The sequence below is a fragment of the Mus pahari genome, chromosome 11, assembly GCF_900095145.1.
Source record: "Mus pahari chromosome 11, PAHARI_EIJ_v1.1, whole genome shotgun sequence".
In the NCBI taxonomy this organism is placed as follows: Eukaryota; Metazoa; Chordata; class Mammalia; order Rodentia; family Muridae; genus Mus; species Mus pahari.
This window is the reverse complement of record NC_034600.1, coordinates 9,007,711-9,029,129: the sequence shown is the minus strand read 5'-3', so window position 1 is coordinate 9,029,129 and position 21,419 is coordinate 9,007,711. Positions and strand designations below refer to the sequence as shown.

The window sequence follows — 21,419 nt, the reverse complement described above, 5'->3', positions numbered from 1 at the left end:
CTTTATTGGCTGTGCAACATATCCCAACAGTGACTCTATCATATCAACATAGCCATCATGATGCAAGCTGCAAATAATAGAGAATGTCAGTGTCAATTTCACCCTCTCAGACTTGCTTCCCTTCACTTCATCTGATTTTAATAATTCCTGTCAAATCACAAACCATCCAAATTACGCTCATGACACAGAAGCTTTCAAGGAGCAGACAGAATCTCAGCTTTCATTTAGCAACTACAAAAGGAAGCTGTCCAGATGGACAAATATTATTTCCACACTTGACAATCTCTACAGTTGAACACACATTTTAATTTGAACTAACCCTGCCAGGAGTTTGATAGGTGCTTCTTGTTTTGTGTAGATTGACTCACGGGATTACTAGACCAATGACAGTTACTGGGATGAAAGCACTATAGCCAGCATTTATCTGCTGGAAGATAAATCACATACCGAAGTTTAGAGAAGAAAAAACAGACAATTTGTGTGTAGAGATTCCTATATTAAGTCCGTTAATTACTAAATGAAGTGTAAATGTACCTAACATATTCTTGATATAAGTTTTTAAAATGTAATCACAATAACTAAAACTTGAAAGAAGCTAAAATTTTACTCATATTTTCCACTGGTAATAGACTCTAAAGAGGAACTATAAAGTGATTTTTAATAATCATTTTGGAGGGCTAGGCTAGGTAATAGTGGTAGAGACTTTGCCTAAGATATACAGTGCCTCGAGTTCAGTCCCCATCAGTGCAAAAACAAATTCACCACTGCCAATAACAGTAATAATAATTGCTTCAGAAGAGACACCACTTAAAAGTGAACTTACAAGAAAAGTTTTACTTGACAATTCCAGAAAACCTACAGTTCAATAGAAAGATAGTTAATTCAGTGATGATTATACCAAATTCATATGAAGTATGTTATGGTATTTTATCAGGGGTTTTGAAAGACCCCCCGTTCCAGGGGATATCCTTGTTCCAGTCCCAGGATGAGACGACACCCCAATAACTCGAGAGAAACCATTCTTGATGCAATATGCATGAGGTTTAATCAGGAAAAATCAACATGTTGAGGACGAGCTCCTAGGAGATCCACCCCCAAGTAGTTTCAACTGTGGGCTTTTAAAGGAAGGACCATAAGGAAGGGGGTGGGGGGGAGTTCACAAAGTTGAGTTTACAGCTTTTCTCTGGTGGAGCTGTATGGCTGGCTGGGGCAACTGAGATAATTGCTTAGCTAGCTGTCAGGTGGAGGAACAGAAGACTCCCAGCTGGCCTTAGAGAACAAAGAGCTCTTTACTGGCCACATTTCTAATGATCTGGGGAACAGGTTTTGGGGAGTGTTAAAGCTGAGGCTCCAAACAGCTTTGGGGAGTGTTAAAACTGGGGCTCTACAGTTTCTATCCCATATTACATGATTTGTTCCCAGATAAAAGACATACAACCTTTATACTTATGATAAGCCTTTAAAGCACTAGAGCTGGGCAGATATATAAGCTCTAAGCTATTAGTATCTACTTCCCTATCAATAACCCTGAGTTACAATTTGCCATGTTCCTCCTGGGTCATTCTTACTCCAACAGACTAGCCCTCATGGCTATGTTTTCATGATTCATTTACCCCATAGTATTTCCACCATCTTTTTTGCCTCCCATGGTCTCCTGTCTCTGACCCCCAAGCCCAGGAACCGAAAACCGACCTATCTCACTTCTGCCCAGCTATAGGCTATAGGCATCTTTATTGACCAAGCAGGGATAATTTGGGTGGGTGGGCGTGAGGGGCAAGGTTACATAGAATTACTTGGTGTGAGGCTCTCCTCCTGCCTGAGGCAACCAGGCCAGTATTTAGCATTACAATACATACCAACAGACCAAACCTCAACAGTTTTTTTTTGTTTGTTTTTTTTTTTTTGTTTTTTTTTTTTTTGGTTTTTCGAGACAGGGTTTCTCTGTATAGCCCTGGCTGTCCTGGAACTCACTTTGTAGACCAGGCTGGCCTCGAANTGTAGACCAGGCTGGCCTCGAACTCAGAAATCCGCCTGCCTCTGCCTCCCGAGTGCTGGGATTAAAGGCGTGCGCCACCACGCCCGGCAAACCTCAACAGTTTTAAATTAAGTTGCAAGGTTCATACAACAAATGCTGGTAAATGAAAGAGTTCACTCACTGGCCTAGACATTCATACAGAATTTAGCATTATAATACATAGCAGCAGACTAAACATCAATAGAAGCAACTTAAAGTCTTTTTGGAATAACTGGCAAGCTCCAGATTAGTGAGAGTCCTGTCTCGAAGAACTAAGGTAGAGAGAATAAGGAAAACACCTGATTACACCCTTTGTTTTGGTTGTTTTTTTTTTTTTTTTTTTTTTTCTTTTTGTGATTACACCCTTTGATCATGTAATATGAATACACCTAAATATGAACAAACACAAACAAATAATAAAAGACTTGAAAAAGAATAATATAGTGTAAAACTATATAAAGGAATATTATCTATTTGAAGTTTAGTTTATTAGACATACTTAAAAGTTTTAAACTTTATTTCTGGGAATATCTCAAGGACCAAACTTCTTCTAAACTTGAAGGGACCACACAAATGTGTCATGGCATTCTTTCCCTCAACCTGAAAATCCTGACTGTTCTCCCAATGGCAATCCATTGTCTTTTCTCCCTTGAACACTATAAGATGGCCTTAGAAGTTACTTTTGATAAAAGCATTGACTTCTCACTTGGGGATAGAGGTGCACTGTAAGTCATCAAAAGTCTCATTCAAGCAAATTTGCTAGGTAGCTAAGCTTGATCTTACAATCTTCCTGCATCTACTTCCTGAGTGCTAGGATCAAAAATATTTGCATACCACCATACATATATAGTACTAGGAATAGAATCACAAGCTTTGTAGATGCTGGTCTGTTACTCTTCCAACTTATCTACTGCTCCAGCCAACTGCCAGCTTTCACAACTTTCTGTTTAAGAATACCAGAACATGCTTAAAAGTCACCAATAGTCTTAATCTAAGCAAGCTAAATCTACCTTGCCTTTTTGAATCATCCTTTTCCCTGAACCACTTTTTCTCCAGTCACCTTTCATTTCAAGAATAACGGGTCTCATAGATAAAGGTGTGAGTAGTCAAAAATAACTACAGGCAGTAGCAATTTCTTTATCTTGGACAAGGCTGTTGGGTCACATCCTTAGTTAATGACCAATAGGTCATAGTATGACAAAGACTGCTTGACCATACATAGTCCTTCCAATGACCATGCCTTTGGTTTTTTTATCCCATTTTAACTGAAAAGTTGTCATAGCAGTGGCTTAAAATGCATGCTCATTGCTTCCAGTGTGGCCACACTTAATAATAAATTCCAATTGTTTTTGGGACAACTACATGTGCTTTTGTGAAGACACCCCTGAACACCCTCTGCAAGCCTTAGAACTCTGGCAATATTTAGTTTCTTTTAGCAGCTTCCTATTTTTGAATCTCTTCTGGTCCTATGATTGGACAATTTCATCTACCTCTGTATTATCTGTTATACTTTGCATATTGGAGTGCCTGTTCTAACTTTTTTTTTGTTTTTGTTTTTGTTTTTGTTTTGTTTTGTTTTGTTTTTCAAGACAGGGTTTCTCTGTGTAGCCCTGGCTGTCCTGGAACTCACTCTGTAGACCAGGCTGGCCTCGAACTCAAAAATTCGCCTGCCTCTGCCTCCCGAGTGCTGGCTGTTCTAACTATTCAACTCCATAGTGACAAACTCCCTTGGATAAACCATGGGTATCACAATCTTAACAAAACTTAACCTTACTATTGTTCTTACAAAACTTTTTCTATAAGTGAGGTATATGTGATAGTTAATACTTACAATATCAATGTATTCAATATAACTATCCTATATGTTTCAACATTCTCTCATCAACAATATAGCTATAGCTATAGCCTTCTGTAAACTCCAGCTCTATTATCTGGATTGGTGCAGCAGTTTCCTTATTCTCCACATTTTTTAGATGATCACTTTCAAACTCATACTTTCTCCTGCTACCAGAATGATCTTTTTAAGACAGGAAAAACATCATGTTTATAGAGTGATTTTAAGCTTGAATGACTTGGATTCATATAATTATATATGAGAAAGAAAAATCAGGGGAAGAGTTAGTTTGTAGAGAGAAAATGGAATACTTACTTTTTTACATGGCTGGTTAGAGATTATTTGGGTTGGAGAATATTTCAATATTTTATAAGTAATGGCCTATAAAACCAAGGACTGGAACAGTAGAACACTAATTACTCACTATAAGGATCTGAGTTATATCTGTAGCCCTGGGAGGAGACATGGCACTCTAACCTGCCCCAAAGGGATTTAAAAGGTAACCACCTAAATATATATTTTGATACCCTGTATTTCTGTATAAAAGACTTTCTGAGAAAAGAAAAAAGATCAGTTATCACCATTTTTTTGTAGAGTCAATCGAAGTGACCCTATCTGTCACCTAGACATGACTATGTCCATCAGAGAAAGCTGCCTGCTCTTAAGACGTCACATGTAATGTTAACTCTGCCTGCACAGTGGTCTCTTCGGCCACTGTCTACTCTTACCACTTGAGCATGTGCTCTTCTTAACTCTAATAAACTCTATTTACATTTTACCCTATTGTAGGGCTCAATTAAATTACCATGGAGTTTACAAGAACTAGGAAAACTGACAAGAGTGCACAGCAAGATACTTGCAATGATTATTACATTTTTGCACTTAAATCATTTATTCTTTCTACATCTTTGAACATTTTGCTATTTTACATTTCCCTATCCATAACCACCATTCAGTGTCTGTTCTTCAATTACTCAATTGTTCTATTACTATTATTAGTTCTATTACTTCAATTACTTTAGATTCTACATGTTAATTAGAACATGTGTTACATATCTTTTGTGAAATGCTTGTTTTCACGTAGCATGAAGTCTCCTGGCATTATCCATGTTGGCCTAAATGACACAATTTTCATTTTGAGGCTGAATAATAGTCCATTGTGTATATCAAGCACATCGTCTTTTATCCACTATCTGCTGATGAACACTTGGACATGATACTAGTTTAGGTAAGGTATTTATTTTAGAAGAAAAACTATATAGTCTTCAGGGTTGGACGGATGGCTCAACAATTATGAATACTGGAACCTCTTCTGGAAGATCCAGGTTTAATTCTCAGCATACACATGGCAACTCAAAAATGTCCATAAAAAAAGGCGTGCTTATTTGAGAATGGGCTCCCAGCAAAGTCACCAGACTCAGGGGAAGACCTGAATCTGAGGGCAATCTGAGGGCAGCCTGTGGTGGGAAGACTTTTTATGAACTGTAGGCTAAGGAACAGGACATGTCTGACAGAAGCTGGGCTTGTGCCCAGGTATGACTATCTAGGGTGGGGGGTGTGGAAGTGGGAGTTGCTGGGTGGCAAGAGACTTGAGGTAGAGGTGTTAGAACAGGGGTCAGGAATGCAGAACTGAGCTGTTGGCACCTTTTTTTTTTTTTTTCCTATTCAGAGGCTGTTCAAGTCAGCTGGGTTGGAGAAGGAGAGAGGAATGTAATTTATAGGACCATGTGGAGGAGGCAGGGCAAGCTGGATGCTCCAACTTACAACATAAAGTAACAAGATTAAATTATTTGGCTTTTCAACTTATATATACTCATAGATGTTCATAGGCTTTTTACATTGTATCTATGTATATGTATTTGAACTTTTGAAGTATACTTTTGAAAGGATAATATAAACACCATTTGTTTCCACTTAAGGACCCCATTAGTCACCATTTTAAAGAACAGGTCTGATTTCAAAAAAGGACCTAAGGAACCAGTGCAGGAATAGACCATAAGTCCCAGAAACTAAGTCATAAGACACCAGCTCTAGGAACAGACCATAAAATCTAGAACAAGATCATAAAATCTCCTCCCAATGAACAGCCTGGGGATAACTACAAAAATGCAGAAATATCTTGTTTCAGAATGGTCCATCAGTGCTGGGCAGCCCTATTTAATCACATGGCTGAATGTTCATGACTTAAAAATGCAGACCAATGGCCCACCAATGAAATTTTAGATAACCTTCTAGAGATCCCCCAGTTCCTTACAAGAAACCCTGTGTGCCTTTGTCTGGAGTTGCCATTTTAAAGAATGGTTGATGCCCACATGCTGGTTGTTTCTGCAGAATAAACACTCTTTGTTTTTGCATACAATTTGAGTGTGGGGTCTTCCTTCAGCAATTTTCCAACCCTTACACCCTTCACTGGATTGTGATAGGTTATTTTTCTTCCTGTGAAATAAGTCAATTCAAGTCAGATTGATATGTAAAATATGCATCTCAGTTCCTGCCCCTGAGTTGTAAACCAAACAGATTGCTTGACCATTGTGGACATTTTGTGAATAGCTAAGAACTACCATGTGTATCATTCTAAATCTAGTTCCCTACACAGGCTCTAAATTGATTACACAAATTTCTATGATGTGTTCCACAGAAATATACTTTCATATCATCAAGAAAAATGCTTCCATTATTTTGTTACAGTTTAAAATACAATTTATAACAGTATTTACAACAAATGCAAAACTTTCACTGTGTTAGTTACTGCTCTAGTACTATAATGAAACACCATCAACAAGGGAATTTATAAAAACATTTAATTGAGGGTTTGTTTACAGTTTTAAAGGGTTAGTCTATGATCACAATAGCTAGAAGCTATAGCTGAGAGCTCTGCATTCTGATCCACAGAGAGCAGGAATCAGAGACAGACAGAGAGACAGACAGACAGACAGACACACACACAGAGAGAGAGAGAGAGAGAGAGAGAGAGAGAGAGAGAGAGAGAGATTGATTGGGCCTCACATAGGTATTTGAAACCTCAAAGTCCACTCCCCTTTAACATACTTCCTCCAATAAGGCCACACCTACTAATCCTTCTAAAGCAGTTTCACTATGTGGGCTAAGCATTTTTAAATATGAATCTATGGGGACCAATTTCATTCAAACCACCATATTCACCTTTGAGGAAATGGGCTTCTAAGCCTGTTTGTAGATTTTTAAGAATTATATGAGAAATCAAAACCATTACCGGGTGGGTGCCCCTCCCCCCCAAAATCTCACATAACAGCTGGCTTTGAATTTGTGGCCATCTCTTTCCTTGGCTTCCTGATTATTTCTTATTAAAAGTATCCAATGATACCCATATACATCTGATATTATTTAACTGTTGTACTAATGGAGGTAGTAATTAAGAGCTATGATTTCATTTTTTATACATGTACAAGATAATTTGAAGGTAGAAATGGAAGAATTAATTTAGAACAATCACCAGTCACGTGATCTAAGTATAACACTATTCTTTAGACTCAGAGTAGCTGTCAGAGTGCCTTCTGTAACCAAGTGTTAAAATGTGTTACTTTAAAGTACATTCTTAAATACTAGACAATGGCTAATCTAGATATTTCTACATTTTATACATATAGTTCTGTGCCTTCTAAAAGTAAATAATATAATGCTATGGCTACCTTTCTTTCATAAACACATTCTTTTCAGTAAATAGAGGAAAATAAGTACTATTTGTTAAACATATAACACTCCTTGGTTGCTAAGGAGCTATTTATTATTACATAAAATATATTTTCTGACAAACAGTTATAGCTTTCTACTAGTTTGAGCCACAAATTAATTTATTAATTAATTTTGGTTTGGGGGATGATTAAGTATATACCTCACACACACTCAGCAAAGTGTTCTATAGTAGAGGATTGAGGTTGCAGAGTTTATTATAAGAGCTAAATTATTATGAGGGAAATTCTGATTCTTCAATATCACGACAGAATGACAGTTTATGAACAGATTTTTAAAAACCTTGGTATAAAATAGTGATAAGAAGGTATGGCATGTTCAATATTAGCCATACTGTTTTGAGTTACTTGTGTAAATGGAAATGTTCAGGCCAGAGATAGAGAAGTACAAAAATTAGTGCTGTTTCTCTTGATGCTGTTGATATGACAAAAAACACTTATTTAAGGCCACGGTTGAGGTTGAGAAGGAATGCCATCCATCACAGTAAGGAAAGCATGGCTCCAAAACCAGCTCGCTATGGGATGGGCCAGTAAACAAGGACGAGGCAAGCCAGTGCTCAGCGGTTGTTTTCTTCCTTCCCCATTTTATTTATTGCCTGTCCTCAGGGTGGGTTTTCCTTCCTCACTTAAAACTTCTGGAAACACTGTGAAACACACACCCAAAATTACATCTCAGGAATGACCGAGGTACTTGTTAACCCAAAGAAGCTGGAAACAAAAATGAACCACAATTCCTTAATGGCATGCTACATAGAAGACCAAGATACAGACAACCAGAATATAGATTTCAACTTCTGAGATGATAGCCCACAGGCAAGCAAACAAACCCTAAAGAGCTGACCTGTGGGTGTTGAAATTTTTTAAAAATTATAAAGCATCACTTACCTTAAACAACTGTCCAGATACTTTCTACTTCTTATTTGACTCCTTCCTAGTAATTTTTCTTTTTCTTAAATATTTTCTACAGATTCTAAATTTATTTCAACCCCTAGCCTTAGCTCAAGATTTTTGTAGGAAAGAGAATTTTGTGATCACTTTGTAGGATTACCTATAAATGGACGACTGATTTAGAAAAGGGATTCTCTAAGACACGATGAAAAACAGAAAGCAAGACAAAAAAGCAGAAGAGTAAGGATTTGCCTGGAGAGCACTGGTGGGCATGACACCAAGCCATGGGATGTAAACAAGAGAGGGTTAGAGGCTGAAAAAAATTATGAAAGAGGATAACGTTACAAACATTTATCAACAAAAGTCCCACCCTTTTTTTTTCTCCCCAGTAATGTCTGCCTGTAGCAATGCTTTTCAAAAAGCACAGCCCAAAGCCAACTAAAACCGAGTGGTTAGAGACACTTGCTAAATACCTAAACACCTGGGTCATGCCAGATGTGGTAAATTAAATGCTTTCAGTTTAGGAACCCAAGCTGGTAGTGAAAATGCTCCCCTGGGCATTTTTCTCACCAAGCATTTTTATCCCGATGCCATTTACAGGTAAGCATCAAAGTGTTGCCCTCCAAGAACACACAGTTCCACCTCCCACTGTTGACATGCTCCAAATATTATTAGGCAAGCATTTGCATACCAAACCACTCTTCCTCCAAGGACTCATGTGATTATGTCTGAATTATGTTCACATAGAAGGAAACAAACCAGTTTCTCTAGCTTCTAGCCTTTAAACAAACATGTCTACTCACCTAACTTTCCTGTATTACTTTTATTAAGAGATTGGACAAATGGCCTCACATCACATTATCTTTATTCAGTTTTGAAGAACAGTTACACCCTGGCTGACTTTGGTCTGTTATGTTCGTACCTTAGCTTTCTGGGGAGCTGAGATTACAGGACTGTAACATGAGAAGCACAGAAGCTTAAAACTGAAATATGACATTAGCACATTTCATTTTCATTTTAAACCAAGCAGGTTAAACATACAATCATGTGACATCTACTGGCACACAGGTCAAGAGTGGCACAGGACTGCAGAGAACACAAAAACAAAAGTTTGTGGTTTGGATTCAAACAGAAAATATCTCAGTTTATGGGTTTGTGGTGAGCTTTCCTAATGAAAAGTATTTGATAACTTATCACAGAGAAAAGAACACATATGAAGTGTGAATGTATTCAGGGATGGGAAGCAGCTGGCTGTGGTGACATACAACACTCAAGAGATGGAAACAGGAGGGCCACAGATTTGTAGGTAGCCTAGGCTACATAGTAAAATGTTGATTGAAAAAAAGTAGCTGGAGACAAGAGGTGGTAAAGAGATGGCTCAGTCAATAAAGTTTCTGCCATACATATATGACGGCTTCAGTTCAGGACACACGGATGTACACAGGTAAATATATAAAGCTCACTGGCTGGTGTGCTGGTTAGGTTTTTGTCAACTGGACACCAATGAGTTTTGTGGGAGGAGGGTGCCTTTAATTGGAGGACGGCCATCAGATTGCCCAGGCAAGTCTGTGAAGCTTTTTATTGATTAACAATTCAAATGGTTGGGCCCAGCCCATTATGGTGCCCCTAGGCAGGCTGTCTTCAGTGGTTTAAGAAAGCAGGATGAGGAGGACAGGAAAAGAAAACAAGAAGCATTTCACCATGGTGTTTGCCTGTTTCTGCTTTTGGGCTTCCTGCCTCGGCATCCATCAATAACCCTTTCTTCCCCAAGATGCTTTTGGTCAGGGTCTTTATCACAGCAATAGAAACTCAACTAAGGGGCTGGCGAGATGGCTCAGTGGTTAAGAGCACCGACTGGTCTTCCAAAGGTCCTGAGTTCAAATCCCAGCAACCATATGGTGGCTCACAAGCATCCGCAGTGAAAACTGATGCCCTCTTCTGGAGTGTCTGAAGACAGCTACAGTATACTTACATATAAAAAATAAATCTTTGAAAAAAAAAAAAAAAAAAAGAAAAAGAAAAAGAAAAAAGAAACTCAACTAAGATGGCTAACTACCAACACTGAATCAATAAGCTCCAGGTTCAATGAGAGAATCTGTCTGGAAAAATAAGATAAATAGCAATCAATCTTAAGGAAGGGCACTGGATGTTGACCTCTGACTGCCACATGCATAAACCCCCACACATACACATAAAGATGGAAAACACAGATAAGAAAAGGCCAGTTAATTACATAAGAGAGACGTGAGTCCTTCATATGCATGTATTTATCCTTACAACCTGTAAAGTGTGGCTTTACCCCTCGTTTTCTGGATAAGAAAGCTAAGATATTGAGTTACAAGTTTCCTGAAACTACAAATAAGAGGTAAGAATAAACTCAGTCTGTTTGTTTCTAAAATCAACTCAATAAAATTTAAATTTTTTTAATTTTTTAAAATTTGTTTTATGTAAGTGAGTACACTGTCCCTGTCCTCTGACACACCAGAAGAGGGCATCAGATCCTATTACAGATGGTTGTGAGCCACCATGTGGTAGCTGGGAATTGAAATCAGGACCTCTGGAAAAACAGTCAGTGCTTCTAACGGCTGAGCTGTCTCCAGTCCTCAATGAAATTTTAAATGCTGGAAATTTTACTTAGAAGGAAAGGCCTGTTAATGTTCTGGAATTATTTTATTCTGTACTTCATATGATACCTTTCAGATATTTTGATCTAGGTCATCTCTGCTGTGTTTAACTACTAGATATCTTACTAATGCACCTGCAATGACAACAAATCCCCAAATCAGCATAAAGATAGAATTTAAGTATCATACTTATCATACTTAAAACTTGAAAATTATTTTAAAAGATAGGTGATATTCTACATATAAATGTGACATAGCTTAAAGTTGTTTGTCCAATATCAGTCATTATTTTTAATAATGGAGATATTCAGTAGTTCCAATATTCTGTCTTTCTAATACATTCCTAAACAACAGGAACTCTGTTGGCCTGGCCTCCCATTTTGAGTGTTTGTACCTCAAACCCTGGAGTGGCATTTTTGTCTGGGTCAATCTGTATTCCTTAGGAGCTACTTAAACTTCTCTCTAGCATCTCTGCAACTAAAGGAATGGTATCAAGATCACACAAGGCAACCCACAGGTTGCACTTTGAAGACTCTGTAGCATATACGAAGAACTCAGTGTCATCCCTTGGTGTTATTGAACAAATATTAAAGTATATATTGTATCCCATTAGAAAGCCATGTCTGGAATCAAATGATCTAACAGAAACATTAAACACAAAGACAAAGCTATCATTCTTTTACAAGCAGCCACCAGGACATCATTTCACACTAAAGGACATTAACTACATAAGTGAGATGCACTATGTGGCTTTATTAAATACACAAATCTGAGCCTTGTATGATTGAATTTGCACGAAGCTATCTGGGTTTCAACTATTTAAAGACCACACTTCATTTCTATGTCACAAGACATATTCCATAGTGCAGGTACACAGTATGTTCCAATTCACTTATTTGAAAAACTTCCTCTAAATTAGAAATATCTATAGTTGCTTTAAAACTAAAATTTCCTCTTGTTGTTTAAGGACTGAGCTTTAGGGAAAAAAAAACAAACTTAAGAATTGTGGTGATTTAGGAATGATCCATGGTAAGAACTAGTGGGTCAAAAATAGTAAAGTTAGGACTGAAATAAAGATAAAATCCCAACCTGAAAAACATCTCACATCTATCATCTGACCTTTGTCTCTTCCATGATCACCTGCTATTTCACGTTTAAAAATAATATCAGAGGCAAAAAATGCCAATATTAAATCACTAGGATTATGAACGCAAGAAGAACAGGATGTGCAGAATGATACCAACATCATATCTTATTTGGCTTCATGTTTTTCTAAAGCAAGTACATCTGCAAAAGAAAACTTACAAAGATGCCTGAGCTAGCTTTTTTACTTGACATGGCAGGTATTCACTGTCACTCAGTTCCAGAAAGCAAGAAACTTCACTTCAGTGTGACCTATTTATGCCACTTAGATTTATCAGATGCAATTTTTAATGACCCCAAACTAAAGGAAATGTAGAAATCTATTTGAAAAGTTGACATTAAGGTTGTGACACCAACCAAAACAACAGAAGAAGTTAAAGTTAAACTGACAGAAAATCCCCAAATCAGCCTGTTATCCTCTAATTTAAGACACAATTGCTTGGTGAAACAGTGACGGCACGTCAGCTGCTTCTTTGAAACTCCCGAATTTTGTCATTTGGTGTTTATGTCATAACCTTAATATTATTTAAACATACTTTTAAATATCTATTATTTAAAAATGTCTTGGAATTGAAGATATCCTAAAGCTTTGAAGAAGCTATCCTCAAAGAACTGCAATTCCTCATGTGCCACTTTTATTAGGAGTAGTGCATAAAACATTGGCTGTTGACAAATCTAATTCATTAAAAGGTGAGCCTATGCATTTCCAATCACTGACTGGCATCATTATCTGCAGTGCCTTTTATCAATTATTCCTCTTTTCCCTTTGAGTGAACTTGTCAGAGTTCTCTCTCTCTCAGAACTTGGGCATTATGCCTTGTAGTGAATGCTTTCAACATGTTAGACAAGTCACAAGCTAAACAAGTGGTGGTATTTGATTTGTAGAAATGAGAAGGGGTAATGCAAGTACAGACTACTTCACTCAATGCATTGATTTTTAACTACAGACAAAGTCAGTTAGTGATGGTTTCATCTCACACAAAAGATTTAAAAATAAAATTAGACAATGTGGAATGGGGAATTTCAAAGAAACCATCAATAAGAGATTGTGGCAGGCCATCTGCACTGACATGCAGAAAACTTGGTTTAAAATTGAACTGTACTTCCCCTTACATCAGACACCAGGTATATCATAAGGCTGACAGCTGGCTGGCATGCTAACTTCCTAAAGAAATACACTAACTGTATTCTGCAAGAGGCCACAGGAATACAATTATAGAAACCTACAAATTATTCAAAATATGAGGAAAAGCATTGCTTACCTAATTTTATTTCAGAAGATTCTAAGAATAAACCGGTCTTCTAATCCTAAACAGATTAAAAAAAAAAAAAAAAAAAAGATTTCTTTGTAAGTTGTTAGCAGAAATGTTTCTTCAGCAATCTTTTCCAAATCTATGATTAGACAATGCTTCACCACGGACCCCATGGGGGAGAGAAACACATTCAAAACACAAGCCCTCCACTCTGACAGTAACATTTCTAATTTAATATTATGCCTATAGGTTTGAACTCTGAATGAATTATGTTGGGATAAATAACACTATGGAGGTTATGGGCTCCTGAAAAAAGGGCCAGAGAGTAGGTACATCATAATAATGGCACTTTATGCACTTAAAACTTTACTCTCTAAATACGGATCATTCCTAAAGAACTTCAGCTCAAACAGATTAAGGTCCAGTGATATTCCTGGGGTTGTTAGGGTCAGAGCCTGGGGCACCAACACCCCCAAAAGTTAGGCTCTTCCACTCATAGCTCAAAGAAAGAAAGAATAGTGAAAAGCAGAGAAAGATTTAATCACTGTGGTCCAGTGACCCTCGACCCCGAAATCCATCTTTGCTGGTTCTGACAGTAGGTTTAGGATTAAACAGAAAGCAAGAGGTAAGTAGAAGCCTGCAGTCCAGGTCAAGATGTGACCCCATCCATCTCTGACCATCAAGGTCCCAGCTCCATCTCTCTTGAAAGGTAGTCTGACAAACTGCCAGACTGCATGAATTACCATTGTTCCTGGAGACAAGCTGCTCCTGTGAGGAGCACCTGGTCTCAGCCTTTCCTTCTCCTCGTATAAGACTTCTTGGGGGCTGGAGAGATGGCTCAGTGGTTAAGAGCACTGACTGCTCTTCCAAAGGTCCTGAGTTCAAATCCCAGCAACCACATGGTGGCTCACAACCATCTGTAATGAAATCTGGCGCCCTCTTCTGGAGTGTCTGAAGACAGCAACAGTGTACTTACATATAATAAATAAATATTTAAAAAAAAAAAAAGACTTCTTGGGAAATTTTAATCACTCAAGGTTTCAGTAGTTTGTTAAAGTAGTAAAGTTGAAGGGAGAAGCAAGTATTTATTTCTCTTTAGGATATCTTTGGTCCTGGACCATGAAAAACAGACAATATGACTCAATCCAACTGTTTTTTTGCTATTTAGTTACCCATTATTCCAGGCAGTTTAGTAAAGCCATCTTTCTCCCATTTTCTAGGCAGACTTGTAAAAAATTGGTTCTGTAATTGTCATTTGGTATTTGTGTTACAATATTATCTAACCATTCTCTAACATAAGGAATTTTTTAAAACATACCTACCTCCGTTTAAGATACTCCAGATAATTGAGATTATTTTTTAAAAGATTCTGATTAAATTGATTTATGGCTATCTGAGATTCTGGTCCATGACTACAATTTCATTAATAAGTTACCACCTTTGAGTCTATCTTTGTCTGCAACGAGTACACTATATTATTTTTGCCTAGCGAGTTTTGGTTCTCACATGTAATTCAGAACATCCTGTGATAGTATTTTATTCAATCAATTTAGTGAGATTGCATTGGTCTAATTGAGCAACAAGACAGCACTGAATTTTTTTCTCCATGGGACTGAACCTAGGACATTAAGCATGCTAGGCCAGCACTCACCTATTAAGCTACAGCTCCAGACCATGACATTGAGGGGTTTTTTTGGAGGGGAAAGGGTAGGGTGGGGTGGGGGAGGACAGTTGGTGTTTGGTTTGGTTTTTTTGTTTTTGTTTTTGTTTTTTTTAAAGTCCAGATTTCTCTTTGCAGCCCTCGCTGTCTTGGAATCACTCTGTAGACCATGCTGGCCTTGAAATCACAGAGACCTGCCTGCCTCTGCCTCCTGAGTGCTGGTATTGAAGGAATGTGCCACCACTGCCAGGCTGCATTGAATTTTCTAAACTATGTGTGTTATATGTCATTTCATGTATTACTTTCATGGGTGTTTCCTGTATGTACTGATTGTTAGATTTCTTTATATGCAATTTGCATTTTGAATGTTATAATCATTTTATGTATTTCTTTGATGGTGTGTTTATCCAGAACAAAGCATCCTCCTCCCCACCAGTGCTCATCAAACACAAGTTCATTTCAATCATTTCCAAAAATCTCCTTTTTCCCCCTTTATTATGATTTATACAAGGAAAAATGCCAAGCATAAAGGCAGAAGTTAATTTTTAATTCATCAACAAAAGCTAAGTATTTTTTTTCCTGGATAAAAAAGTCTATATTTGATATCTAGACAAAATTAAAAATTACCCAAAAGAAATCATAAATAATTAATAGAACATGTACAATTTCCACCAAACTGAGAAAATCAAGAGAAGAAAAAGTCTATTCACGAAACAAGACCAGAAGCAGGACTTCCCACTGTGGTCAAGAACCATCCACCAATACTCTCCTTGTAAAGAAAATATAGACCTAGGCAGACCTGACGAACAGTTAACAGTTCAGGGGAGAATTGACTTGCAAGGGCATGAAAATAGGTTTTTTTATTCTTTTAAATAATTATATTTTAAAACCTTTTAATTTATTTTTGGTTTTTAGAGATAGGGTTTCTCTGAGTAACCTTGACTATCCTGAAACTTGCTCTGTAGATCAGGTTGGCCTCATAGAGCTCCACCTGCCTCTGCCTCTTGAGTGCTGGGATTAAAGACATGGGCCATAATCATTGGCTCAACTACATTACATTTTGTTAACTGAATTTATTTAGCTCATTTTCTTTTAGTATATATTTCATTTCTTTGTCATACTCAGATTAAAGCTAATTAAAGTTTATCATTTAATATTCAAGATTTTAAATCATTTTTAAAATGATTATATTATTCTAGCTACTTTTGTTGAAATCAATTACAATTTAGTCAGCAGACATGTTTATTCAGTTGAGGAAAGACAATTAGGACCAGAAACTTCTCTGCAATGGCCAAAGAGAATTCATTTAACACAATCATGCCTGTCAGGGAAGTAAAGATGTTGGAAGTGGGAAAGCACAGGCAGCTAACAATAACAGTTCTATCAGTCCCAGGTCATCATGCTCATAATTGGAACAAATGTGCTTGGCTTTGGCCAAATTGGACAGCATGAAAAGAGGAAACCAAAGAAGCACAAAGCTAGGATATGGAAAGAGAAGATAGAAAAGGAGACGAGAGGAAGTATAATCTGGTCTGTCTTACACACAGCACTCCTTCATCATTACAGAGATCCACCATGACTTGAGATATTATCATTACTGACGTAGAGAATTTAAGCACAATTTATAAACACAGGCACCATCAAACTCCAAAAACACAGGGTGAGTCCAAGGAACCAAATGTAAAACTAAAAACAAGACTTTAAAAATACAAACATTTATGAGCATATAACACTAAGTTATATATATATATGTATGTATATATATATATGTATATATATACATATATATGCATGTATATGTATATATCACAATATATTTATTATAGGGAAATTAATTTAAAAGTAAAGTGGCAATGAAAACTTTAAGGAGGAAAAGAATAATAATATAATAAAAAAAAAACAACAGATTCTAGAGTTGTTACAATATATGACCTAAAATAGCCAGTTTTCAATAAGATATGAAGATATAAAGACAGAAGAAAAGCTAAGAGCAATGAGCTACGTACTCTCACACTGCTGGCTTAAAATAAAGACTTTAAAGCTATGTTCTAGGTGGGCATGAGGCACACACCTTTAATCCTAACACTTGGAAGGAAGAGGAAGAGGGATCTCTGCTAATTCAGGGCCAACAGTGACTTGTTCACATGGTGAATTCCAGGATAGCTAGGGCTTCAAAATGAGACCCTATCTCAACATTTTAATAAGTATATTTTTTAACAGAAAACAGATGAGGGAAACAGGCAGGTATGTTGATGAACATCTGTATACCAGCTACTTGGGTGGTAGAGGCAGAAGGATTGCAAGTTCTTAGTCGCCATGAGCAAGAGAATGAATAATAAAAATATAGAAGTGACAAAATGGAAATTCTGAATTTGAATTTGCAAAACAGTAAATAAAATTCATTATAAGCCTTTTTCAGTCTATAACTAAAGAAATAATAATTTAAGTTGAATGAATATAAATTATTTTACCTTAACAAGAGAAAGAAATAAGAATTTTTAAAGTATGAACAAAGATTCAGATGTGAGAAAAATCACAAATATTAAAAACAAACAAATGAAAAAATCATAAAAGGAATCTTAACAAGGGATACAGATAAAGTGATAACATGTGAGAACATAATAGATTAAAACATAATAAACTTCATGATCAACATTAACATATCTATCAAAGAATCTTAAGTATTACAAGCAGAACAAATACATTCATAACAAGATATAATCAAGCTACACAAAGACAAAAAGAACATCTTATGAAGAGAAAACTATTTATGACACAGGTGAACATCAATATCATTAATCACTAACTTCATCCCATGGTAATAAGAAGTCCATACTAGAAAATATTCAAAGCTTTCAAAAAAAAAAAAAAAAAAAAGTGTCGGGCTGGAGAGATGGCTCAGCGGTTAAGAGCTCTTCCAGCACTCAGAAGGCAGAGGCAGGCGGATTTCTGAGTTTGAGGCCAGCCTGGTCTACAAAGTGAGTTCCAGGACAGCCAGGGCTACACAGAGAAACCCTGTCTCGAAAAACAAACAACAACAACAACAACAACAACAACAAAAAAACCTCAAGTGACAATAAATGTTGGAAAGCATGTGGAGAAAGAGGAACACTCCTCCATTGCTGGTGGGATTGCAAACTGGTACAACCACTCTGGAAATCAATCTGGAGATTCCTCAGAAAATTGGAAATAAATCTACCTGAAGATCCAGCTATACCACTCTTGGGAATATACCCAAAAGATGCTTCACCATGCCACAGGGGCACGTGTTCCACTATGGTCAGAGCAGCCTTATTTTCATAGCTAGAATCTGGAAACCACCTAGATGTCCCATGACAGAAGAATGGATACAGAAAATGTGGTTCATTTACACAATGGAATACTACTCAGCTATTAAGAACGAGGAAACCCTGAATTTTGCAGGCAAAAAGATGGAACAAGAAAATATCACCCTGAGTGAGGTAACTTAGACCCCAAAGGATGTGCATGGTATGTCATCACTAATAAGTGGATATTAGCCTCCCACCCCCACCCCCCGCTCCCCAAAAAATTATAGACTATCCAAGATACAGTCCACAGAACTCAAGAAGGTCAACAAGCTAAAGTGCCCAAGTGAGGACACCTCAGTCCCACTTAGGAGAGAGAAGAAAACAATCCCAAGTGGAGAGGGAGAGAGGGAGGGACCTGGGAAGGAAAATGAATGAGGAGGGAGTGGGGGTAGTAGGGAACCTGATCTGGTATTGGGTGAGGGAAAAGGACTGAAGCCCTGAGGGCCAGTAAAAGAATGGAAACAGGCAACTTCAGGAAATAGGAGGTTGAGGGGCCCCTCCAGAATGCACCAGAGACTTGAGAGATGAGAGACTCTCAGGACTCAAAGGGATGAAATGCCAGACAGTAGGGAGAGGGAATTTAGAGAGCCCACCTCCATCAGGAAGACAGGACATCAAGTGAGGGATTGGGTTGCCATCCCACAGTCACTACTCTGACCCATAATTGTTCCTGTCTGAAAGAATTACAGGGATGGAAATGGAGAGGAGCCTGAGGGAAAGAAGACGGGCACAAAGTGGGATCCAGCTCAAGGGGAGGTCTCAAGGCCTGACACTATTACTGAGGCTATGGAGTGCTCTCAAAAAGGTACCTATCATGACAGATCCCTGAAAGATCCAACAAGCAGGTGAAAGAGTCAGCTGCATATATTTGCATGCAACAAGTGGATAGAAGCAGCTGACCCATTTTTTTGAATTAGGGAAAGGTGAAAGCTGAGGAGAAGGGTGATCCTGTAGAAGGACCAGCAGTCTCAATTAATCTGGACCCCCTGAGATCTCTCAAACACTGAACCACCAAACAGGCAGCATACGCCATCTGATATGAGGCCCCCAACACACATACAGCAGAGGATTTCCAGGTCTGTGTTCATTCAGAGATGATGCACCTAACCTTCATGAGACTGGAGGTCCCAGGGAGTTTAGAGGTCAGGTGGGGTGGGGGCTGGGGGCATCCACGAGGAGACAGAGGATGGAGAGGAGGTATGAGATGTNGGGGCATCCACGAGGAGACAGAGGATGGAGAGGAGGTATGAGATGTGGAACAGTCAGAGGGAGAATTGGGCAAGGGAGGAATAAAATATGGAGTGTAAAAAAAAAAAAAAAAAAAGAATAAAATAGAAAAAAGAATAAGGCTCATAATTAAAATCCAAAATGCCCAAAACTCGAATCTTGTCCATTTCATTAGGAAACCATGAGTCTATGTTGCTCCTTGGGGAAAACACAGTACACACACAAAGCCCCACTGACCAAGGTTTTCTAGTACACTACAACTGCTATCAAGTAATATATTATCTATCCAGTAAGGGGATAAAATTCCTTTATATATTATAATACATATTATCTTGGTAAAATATCCTGTGCTATTTGAACTCACTGAAAAGTAGGGTTACCTACATTCCTCTTATCCCATACGTAACAACATGGTGCCTTTAAGAACAGCTAGTAGGTAAACTATTTTCTCTTTTCTTTTTTTTAAATTGGTTATTTGATTTATTTACATTTCAAATGTTCTCCCCTTCCAGGTTTCGAAAGATGTTGTTGTCTCTTTCATGATATAAACAGTGGGAAAGAGAAGCCAGAAGTTTAGCCCTGGAAAGCTCATCTTTGGAAAATCGAGCTGACTGCCTTGACTTCTCCAGTTGGTTTCACCGCATGCAGTGGGAACCCACATTGCTCATGTTATCTCTATCTGCTACTATTTGTTGCTTCACTTAGAAGACTTACCCAAGGATTGGGGATCAGGAACTCCAGCTGAATGCCTTAAAGGCAGTCAGTTTTGCCCAGAAGTCTTGATCACTTAATTTGATGATATCTTGCTACATATGTATCTCTTGCTATATACTCTTTTACTTTAGGTTGAAAAATAATAAACTTACTCACTCAAATCTGAAAGTACAGCTATCCTAGATCTTTCTCTGTAGCTAACACAACATATAAATCAGAGCTATGCCAGGATTAAGACCTAACTGGAGGCAATCTGACAATTTTGTTAAGATTACAGCCTGGTAATATATGGGTTCAAATCATAGGTCTGATACTTAATAACTGTCTATGAACTTGGACAATGTACAAAGCTACTCCTGCCTCAGCTTTATCATCTGTAAAAGAAGCATTAATACCCTAGTACTGTGAAGACTAAGGATCACATTGCATAGGAGACAGAAGGCAACCACTGTTGACATTTTTAAATTATTATTATTTATTTCATATATGTGAATACACAGTCACTCTCTTCAGACATCCCAGAAAAGGGTATCAGACCCCATTACAGATGGTTGTGAGCCACCATGTGGTTGCTGGGAATTGAACTCAGGACCTCTGGAAGATCGTCCAGTGCTCTTAACCTCTGAGCCATCTCTCCAGCCCAATAGTTGACATTTACATGTAAATATATACATATGTGTGTCTGAATAGCTCCCTTCAGTGTTAGCTGGTCCTCTAGAATTCCTTTACCTTTGGGTTAAAATAATAAAATTGGCCAATAATCAGACTTTATATTATTCACAGCTACAAATTAACTAGGTCAATGAACATGGCCTTTAAATCTTGTAATCATCAAAGTTTACTATGTTTAATTATGTTAAAGTATACATTGATTGACTTCTAATATGATGCATTATTGTACCTAAGACAGAGATGATTTTTCATCCATGTTCTTTTTGAAAGCGCTCTCTCTCTCTCTCTCTCTCTCTCTCTCTCTCTCTCTCTCTCTCTCTCTCTCTCTCTCTC

At 37.7% G+C, this 21,419-nt stretch overlaps 1 protein-coding gene across 1 annotated transcript in view; it reads right to left on the bottom strand.

Moving 5' to 3' along the window:
- Positions 1 to 21,419, bottom strand: part of Kiaa0825 (KIAA0825 ortholog) — a 398,643-nt gene that overhangs the window by 374,154 nt on the left and 3,070 nt on the right. The window contains exon 2 of the mRNA XM_029544170.1: positions 13,494 to 13,539. The gene's annotated coding sequence lies outside the window, so the exon portion shown is untranslated. The remainder of the gene's footprint in view (positions 1 to 13,493; positions 13,540 to 21,419) is intronic.